Here is an 8,652-nt window from a genome sequence, read left to right as displayed (position 1 = left end):
AAGGCTGCGTGAGTGAAAACGGATTTCTCCAGCTGTCCGCTGTTTTTTTTTTTTAGCACGAGGATGTTTTTTCCAAGATGGCGGCTAGGTACATGTTGTATCAGAGCCGGGTGGGGTATGTTGTAACATGTATGTATGTATGTATGTATGGGTATGTTGCTTTTGATCGCGAAAGCTAAGCCCTGGCTCGCGTTTGTAGGTAGCTAGTCAATGCTCGTTCCATTTCGGCACAATGTGTTGGCTTCTTTCAGGCACGTAGGTACCCAGGATTTCGCCCAGGAGGGGGCCACCTTCTTTCGAAGGGGCCCCCCACAGTGTATAGGGCCCCCCAGGTTCCCCGGGGGCCCCCGGGAGTCATGAAGAACCTTTCGATGGTGGGGGGGGGGGGGCATAGTGGGTCCGGTCTCTCCTGCAGACGTAGGTGAGAAAACGCCACGTGTGTGGGAAAACGCAATTCAGTTCTTTACAACCTAATGTAGCATTTGGTTGTGATTTCTCGCGTTCAACTTCATCAAAGTCAATTAAAACGGTCTCTGTAACGGTCTAAGCCTTGAGAAAATGTGGAAAATTGGAAAGTAAAAATATTTCTGCTTGAGGAGTGTGCATGAAACGCACGGCATTTTATGAGCGAGCGCCTCAATTACTGAACATCCTCCAATTCCGGATATGTAGGTATATAATATAATAGTGGGGAATAAATGTCTCGTTATCGGAATTCCACTATCTGGCAACTAGCCATATGTAAACGCGGCTATTATAGGGGAGAGTGGGGTAAGATGCCCAGGGTGGGAAAGACGCCCCACCCCCTCTAGCGGCGAAACAAAGAATCGAACCTGGAAATTAATGTTCTTAGCGTAAAGCGGAAGCCTGTCTTGTTAACTGCGCAAAAATTTGCGAAGCTCAGTTGGGCAACGGCTGGCTGGTGATTGCATGTTTTTTATTTGCTGCTTTCAAAAATATTTTGATGTCAAAACATTGTAAATATCAAAGAAGGTAGATAATGTTTGCGTCCCTTGCTATAGTCGTGATACATTAACATGCGTGGACTGTGTCCCGAACAGTTTATTTCAGGGTGTAGTTTTATGGCTAACAAATTGTACTGATTTAATGTTAATTCAATACCTTGGGGTAAGATGCCCCCTGTTCTGATGGGGTAAGACGCCCCCCTAAATCCGTAGGCTGTCCTTCAAGCAGCCCGTCAAATCATTTATTACATACTTGTGATGAGAGACAAAAGCCGATCTGGGACTATTGAGAGTCCAGTACGGTCGGGTGCTCCCCATGCCGGTCTCTCGGCCCACACAACGACTTTTTGGGCGGCATCTGACTCTGAGAGCCCTCACGACGGCCTCTGTGGGCCCCATTATTGGCTCCAGGGCCCCTCACGACATCCTTTGAGGGCTCCCACGTTGGCTCCAGGGGGCGCGCTGGCATCTGAGGTCTCCACGATGGGCTCGAGGGCCCTCAAGCATCATGAAGACCTATAAGGGCCCCACAGTGGTCTCCGAACGCCACCACGGAGGCTTCTTTGGCCGCGCTGGACTATGATGACTCTAACGATGACCTCTGAAGCCCCTTACGACTACTTTTGAGGGCCCTTACGATGACGTTTGGTGTCTACTGCAGGCCCGAAGGGACTACTGATTCGTTCAGGCGATTCACGTGCCCATTTACCTATGTCACTTTTAGTGCAGGGGGGCATCTTCCCCAACGCCAGGGGGCGTCTTTCCCACCCTGTGGGGTAAGATGCCCCCTTTCACTTCTTCAGGAAAATACTTAATAGCAAAAAAAGTTATCATATTTCAGGCACGAAAATGTGATATTTTTGGAGAAAAATGACGTCGGCTTCCGTTGAAACTTCAAGTTTTTGCTTTCCGACCGTCATTTTCGAATAATATATGACATAGTAAAACCCTGGGCGTCTTTCCCCACTCTCCCCTATGTTTCACTAGGAATCGAGCGCAATTGTACTTTTAGCCAGAAAATAAATGTTTGGGTAATTCTGGGACACTCTGTATTAATTGGAGGAATAGGACTTAGGAGGAAATGCGATTGCAAATCGACCCACATCCCTGTGTTAGCCAATGACGCCTTTGGGGCCAAGGTTGGGGGGTATTCAGTTTAGCCTTTTTGTTTTTCTGTGATATCTCCGGCACCGTGAAAGATATTGGCTCCTTCAGATGAGTGCCTACTCCAGTCACTACTTATATCCAGTAGCCAGTAGCCACTCAGATGATTTGGGATCAATCAGGTGATAAGCGTACTTTCAGACGACCAGGGGCTCCCAGTCGACCAGGGGTTCCCAGGCGACCAGGTCCTCCAGATGACTAGGGGCCCCACTGCCCCAGGCGACCAGGGCCCTCCAGGCGACCAAAGGCCAATGCGATCAGGTCCCCAAAGCGATCAGGGGCCCCCAGGCGACCAGGGGGCCCCCATGCGACCAGGGGGCCCCCATGCGACCAGGGGGCCCCATGCGACCAGGCCCCCGGCTACCAGGGGCCCCCAGGCGACCAGGGGCCCTCTAGGTGACCAGCGGCCCTCAGGCGATCAGGGGCCCCCGCCCCCCAGGCGACCAGGGGATCCCAGGCTACCAGGGGCCCAAGGCGACCAGGGTCCCCCAGGCGACTAGGGGCGACCGGGGGCCCCAGGCAACCAGGGGCTCCATGCGACCAGGCCCCCCGGCTACCAGGGGCCCCCTGGGCGACTAGGTACCCCCAGGCGATCAGGGGCCTCAATATCATGCAACCAGAGGCCCCCCATGCGACTAGGGCCCCCTAGGCGACTAGGGGCCACAGACTATCAGGGGCCCATACGACCAGGCCCCGGGCTATCAGGGCTCCCTAGGCAACTAGGGGCCCCCAGTCGATCAGGGGCCTCATGCGACCAGAGGCCCCCATGCGACCAGGGCCCCCTAGGCGACTAGGGGCCACAGGCTATCAGGGGCCCCCATGAGACCAGGCCCCCGGCTACCAGAGGCCCCCTAGGCGACCGCCGACCAGGGGCCCAGGAAACTGGGGGCCCTTGGATGACTGCAGGGGCCCCTCGGGTACCCAGGGCGCATAAATGAAACTTAAATATCAATTTTTCTTCCGAGTAAAAGACGTTTTATCCAGTGTTTAAAAAAATATCCTGGGGCCTGAGGGGCCCCCTGAGCGCCTTCGGCGCTCAGGGGGGGGCCTTGGCCCCCGTGGCCCCCCCCCCCCTTGGGTACGTCACTGGCTTCTTTGCTCTTAACGGGCCACTTTTGCGTCTAGTCTGTTGATGTTTCGTTCGGATTGCATTGACCTAAGCTTGGTCTAATAAAGTGAAGCCTTTGAGCATACCTATACATTGTTTTAACCCCATTTAATGTTGTTGTTATGTTCAAAACCAGTAGCAAGCACACTCCCTGAAACGTGAAATAGTGATACAAATCACCCCACCATGTGATACAACTCACCCAAGCCATGGGGCAAGTTGTATCAAAAACATTGTTCCATTCGGGAGACCGTAGAAGAAAAACTGGTAGAGGTAGCGGAAAAGTTACTTTGCACAAAAAAAGCAGAAGAATCAAGGAAAGGGAAAGTATGGAAATAATGAGTTTATCACGGATAGTTACGAGGTTATGGGTCTCGGAGTAAAAACTGATACAACCCACCCCACTCTCCCCTACTGCTATCTCAAAATTGTGAAAATTTTGGAATTTGACCCCCATTTTTTATATAATAGCCAAACAATCCAAAAAATCTATTTTCGAAAAAACGGAATAGGTTTATATGTAATAATCTCAATCAACTTCTATTCATATGCCAAAGTTTAGATCAATAGGGGAGAGCGGGGAGAGTTGTATCATGTCCAAGTTGTATCAGGGCGAATTGTGCCAAACTTATCCAATGGATGGCGCTCGCGACACGACCAGCCGACGAGGTTTTCCGGGCGCCATCTTTCCCTGTTCTGTCTTGTGGCTGAGTGGACGCGTCTCGAGGTGAGAGCCGATTTTATGTTTTTTTTTTAATGTCATTCTAAAAAAATAAGTTGCAAGAAAATGTGTGTTTTGGGCATTTAGATGTGCACGAATTTGAAAGATCTCCGTAGCGGTGGTGAGGGTAGGTTCTAAGGCTGCGTGAGTGAAAACGGATTTCTCCAGCTGTCCGCTGTTTTTTTAGCACGAGGATGTTTTTCCAAGATGGCGGCTAGGTACAGTCGTGTACAGGTTGATGGTCCCCTACTCTTTATCCACCGGGTTCCTATGGCTCAGCATTGGCAGCAGCCGCCTGGTACCGGTAGGCTGTGCCGCATGACCCGAGAGTGAAGCGGCACAGTCTACCCACGCCGTTTGACATCGGCTCGGGTCGCCGGGTGGAGCGCTTTGTAGACCAGCTGTCACGTCAGACCAGCGCGGGGGGAGGGGCTCGTCTCGGTGGTTGGCGTGGGCTGGGGAGTGGTGTGGGGCGTGTTGGTGGACCATGGGGGCTGGGCGGGTTGTGTGGTCACTTGCTGCATTGCACATTTTGCGTCGCTTAACAATTGCATTCCTGTTTTTGCTAAGCACAATGCACGGAAGACCCAGCGAATATAATTTACTTGTGCATTGTGCAAAACGTGATTTGGCACGGTATCGAGGCAACCATAGGTCTTGTGCCACATATATGCATGATATTTAGGCAATACGCTTATGAAAATGGTAGATTGATCGGATTGATCCTGGATGTCAATTCGTATGCTAAATGTCGACATGTAATAAATGAACGAATGAATCAATCAATCAATCAATCGACAATCGACATGTAGATATAAAACCGTATAAATGGCTCGCAACCACTAAAATCAAACCAGATCCTAACTCGGAAAAGTAGCCGGAGCCCCGATGAGGCTCGGACCCGGACTCCACGTGGAAAGTTTTGCCAATGATCCATCATCATTCCACCAAGCTAGAGCGACCGGCACCCGAGACCACAACAACATTCATTGACTTTGCTGCCGACCTCCCGGCCCCGCCGCCCGCCCGGCCAGACTTTGCCCCGGCCGTGGCCACCATCCGGTGTGGCTCAGCGTAGGAGTGCTAGACTGTCAAACTGACCGGTAGTGAGAGGCCCGGTTCGATACGCTTCGCGTGCTGGATGTTTTTTCCTGTGTCCGAGGCTATGCGATTAGTCCACTTTTCAGAAAGATTATTTGGTGACAGGTCTGTTTTCTTTCTCTGCTGCAATTCATGAGGAGACCGTATGGACTGTCCTTCCGCACCCCACTTGGGAGATGGGTGTTTGAACCCCCCTGGGTTTTGTGAATATCTCTAAAGCGAATTTTTGGAGGGTGGATTACGATCGGTTCTATGCGACAAGTGATCACACACACCCAGCCCCAGGTCCGCTCACTCCCTCCCCACATCACCCCCGCCCCACACCACACTCCAGCCCGCCTCATCCACCGAGCCGAGCTAAATAGACAGGCCTGACCTTTACCCCCCCCCCCCTCCCCCAGCCGGTGTAACGCAGCGTCTGGTCAAATCGCTCTACCAGGCGACCCGAGCCGGTGTCATACAGTGTGGGTAGGCTGTGCCGCTTCACTCTCGGGTCATGCGGCACAGCCTACCGGTACCAGACGGCTGCTGCCAATGCTGAGCCATAGGAACCCGGTGGATAAAGAGTAGGGGACCATCAACCTGTACACGACTGTACACGTTGTATCAGAGCCGGGTGGGGTATGTTGTAACATGTATGTATGTATGTATGTATGTATGTATGGGTATGTTGCTTTTGATCGCGAAAGCTAAGCCCTGGCTCGCGTTTGTAGGTAGCTAGTCAATGCTCGTTCCATTTCGGCACAATGTGTTGGCTTCTTTGCTCTTAACGGGCCACTTTTGCGTCTAGTCTGTTGATGTTTCGTTCGGATTGCATTGACCTAAGTTTGGTCTAATAAAGTGAAGCCTTTGAGCATACCTATACATTGTATTAACCCCATTTAATGTTGCTGTTATGTTCAAAACCAGTAGCAAGCACACTCCCTGAAACGTGAAATAGTGATACAAATTACCCCACCATGTGATACAACTCACCCAAGCCATGGGGCAAGTTGTATCAAAAACATTGTTCTATTCGGCAGACCGTAGAAGAAAAACTGGTAGAGGTAGCGGAAAAGTTACTTTGCACAAAAAAGCAGAAGAATCAAGGAAGGGGACAGTATGGAAATAATGAGTTTATCACGGATAGTTACGAGTTTATGGGTCTCGGAGTAAAAACTGATACAACCCACCCCACTCTCCCCTACCTCCTTTTTTGGCCAAGCTATAGCAAAAAAACTCCAAAATTGATGGCATCAATTTTTTATGGCCTCAACTCTTTTTTAGCAATTTTAGAGCATGTAGCGCAAAACAAAGACCGCCATTAGACTCGCCGTGACAAGCTGCATCAAATATTTGATACAAGACTATCATTTTTGAAATTTGACCTTTTTGACCTGACATTGATCTGAACTCCATCAGAAAGTGACCTAAATCGTACCTGATGGTCTTATAACCAACAACCATTGAGTTGGACATGCAAAATTGGCTATAAAACATACATCACACAACCCTAGTAAAGTTTGGTTCATGTGCTGACCCTTTGTGAACTGACCTGTGACCTGACCTGGTATTATCAGGAACCTCTAATAGCAAGCAAGATCTGTACTAGGCAACTGACGCCCTATCGCTGATTTTCGACAAAATTCGTTTTACTCGATGTTATAGCACATTTCCTAGAAGACCCGTGAACGGTGAAACATTTTATCTTTGATCTGACCTGTGACGTCATCGTTGACCCCGAGGTCAATGAAATTGGATTTTTCCTTGACAAGTTTAACAGGGCTATCGAGCGCCGTTTCGTTTTAGGAATGTAACAGCTACGTCATTTCTGTCTCTGATGATTCATTCCAGCCTCCATTCCATCCATGATTCCTCGCACTGGCAGGGGGGTCGATGCGACCCCTCTAAGGTTTTTCGAAGATAGCGTAGCAGCGCCGCCAAATTTGGCACAGTTTATGGGGCAGCATTTTTACACATGACCTGAAAATTTCAGGCCCGGGTCACTTTGGGTCAGGTCACCAGGTCAGAAAAACCGGTACAAGGTCATGGTCAAATTTCACTTTTCTTTTTGCACCTGTCCAACTCACAGTTTTGGACTGATTTCCTTCAAACTTTCAGGATGTACTAAGTTCACCGAGTTGTATAACATATATTTCGGGTTTTTGATGTCACTGACCTGAGGTCAGTTAGAGCCTAGAGGTCATTACGTCGTAATGTTAAGCCTATGGGAAAATACTAAATTCGGAAAATACTGGAGATATCCGCTTCGTTCTATCACTTTTGTGCTTTTAACCACAGTACTTAACAGCAGGTCACTTGGTGCTTCTTTGTTTGGTGTACTTATCCATGGGTCAGGCATGGGCGTAACCACCGCGCTGGAACGCTGGAAATTCCAGCCCATTTTTGGGATGCTGAAATGCCGCCCCCGGTAGAGGAAGTCTGCAATTCGCGGACTTCAAAACCAAGAAAAAAGAAACGGCACTGCTCGGTCCACTATACGCCTGACCTCAACGTGCCGCTCCTCACTAAAATAACTAGGTGCCCTCTACATGCCGCCCCTCCCAGATGTCCTTCCGCCCCTCCGCACCGACTTCCCCTCAAGTTCCTCGGAGCTCTCTATGTGCCGCCCCTCACAGAACCCCGCCGCACTCAACGTGCCGCCCCTCCGCATATAGCTCTATCGCCGTCTGTGCCGCCCTCCCCAGAGTACCTCGGCGCTCTCTATGTGCTGCCCTCGCCACAACTTCCCGCCGCCCTCAGTAAGCCCCCCCCCCCCAATGCTCTATCGCCATATGTGTCCCCCCCGAAGTGCCTTGGCGCCCTCTATGTGCCGCCCCTCACCACAAACCCCGCCGCCCCCAATGTGCCGCCCCTCCCCACAACGCTTTACCACCGTCTGTGCCGCCCTCCAAAACGCCTTGCCGCCCTCCCCAGAGTATCTTGGCGCCCACTATGTGCCACCCCTCGCCACAACACCCCGCCGCCCTCAACAAGCCACCACTCCCCCACAATGCTCTATCGCAGTCGGCGCCACCCTCCCAAGGCACCTTGCCGCCGCTATGTCCCGCCCCTCCCCAGACGCCTTTCTGCCCTTACGCGCCTCCCCTTCCCAGAATGCGTCAAAACGTTTAACCTTCCAGGCGGTGGGGGGCATTTTTTTGCCCTCCTTTAGTTTTTTCGATATATCTCGAGAACCGCTGCGCCGATCGTCACCAAACTTTCAGTATCCTCCCGGGAGCAGCTAGCGCACATGGTGACCAAAATTTTTTCCAAAGGCTATGATAGGCTGGCTGCTAATGACGTCAGAGTGACGTCATTTTTGCCATTTTCGACCCAAAAAAAGGTTTCGCGGGAAGAGCTGTCAGGCCTACAGCTTTAGAGATACAGAAAAATGCTTTCGATATAAAAGGTTTGGAATCAAAAGGGCTACAAAACTGCTATTTCGGTTTTTCGAATTCTTTGGATTTTGACCCCCAAAAATAAAAAAATACTTTTTGAATATAATAGCCAAACAATCCAAAAAGTTTTTTGAATTTCGAAAAAACCGGAATATATTTGATAGTCCCTACCGCTTTCTATCTACATACCAAATTTGAGATCGATACCTCTTT

This window comes from Amphibalanus amphitrite, unplaced genomic scaffold (genome assembly GCF_019059575.1).
Source record: "Amphibalanus amphitrite isolate SeventyFive unplaced genomic scaffold, NRLGWU_Aamphi_draft 000112F_arrow, whole genome shotgun sequence".
In the NCBI taxonomy this organism is placed as follows: domain Eukaryota; kingdom Metazoa; phylum Arthropoda; class Thecostraca; order Balanomorpha; family Balanidae; genus Amphibalanus; species Amphibalanus amphitrite.
This window is presented reverse-complemented; position numbering follows the sequence as displayed.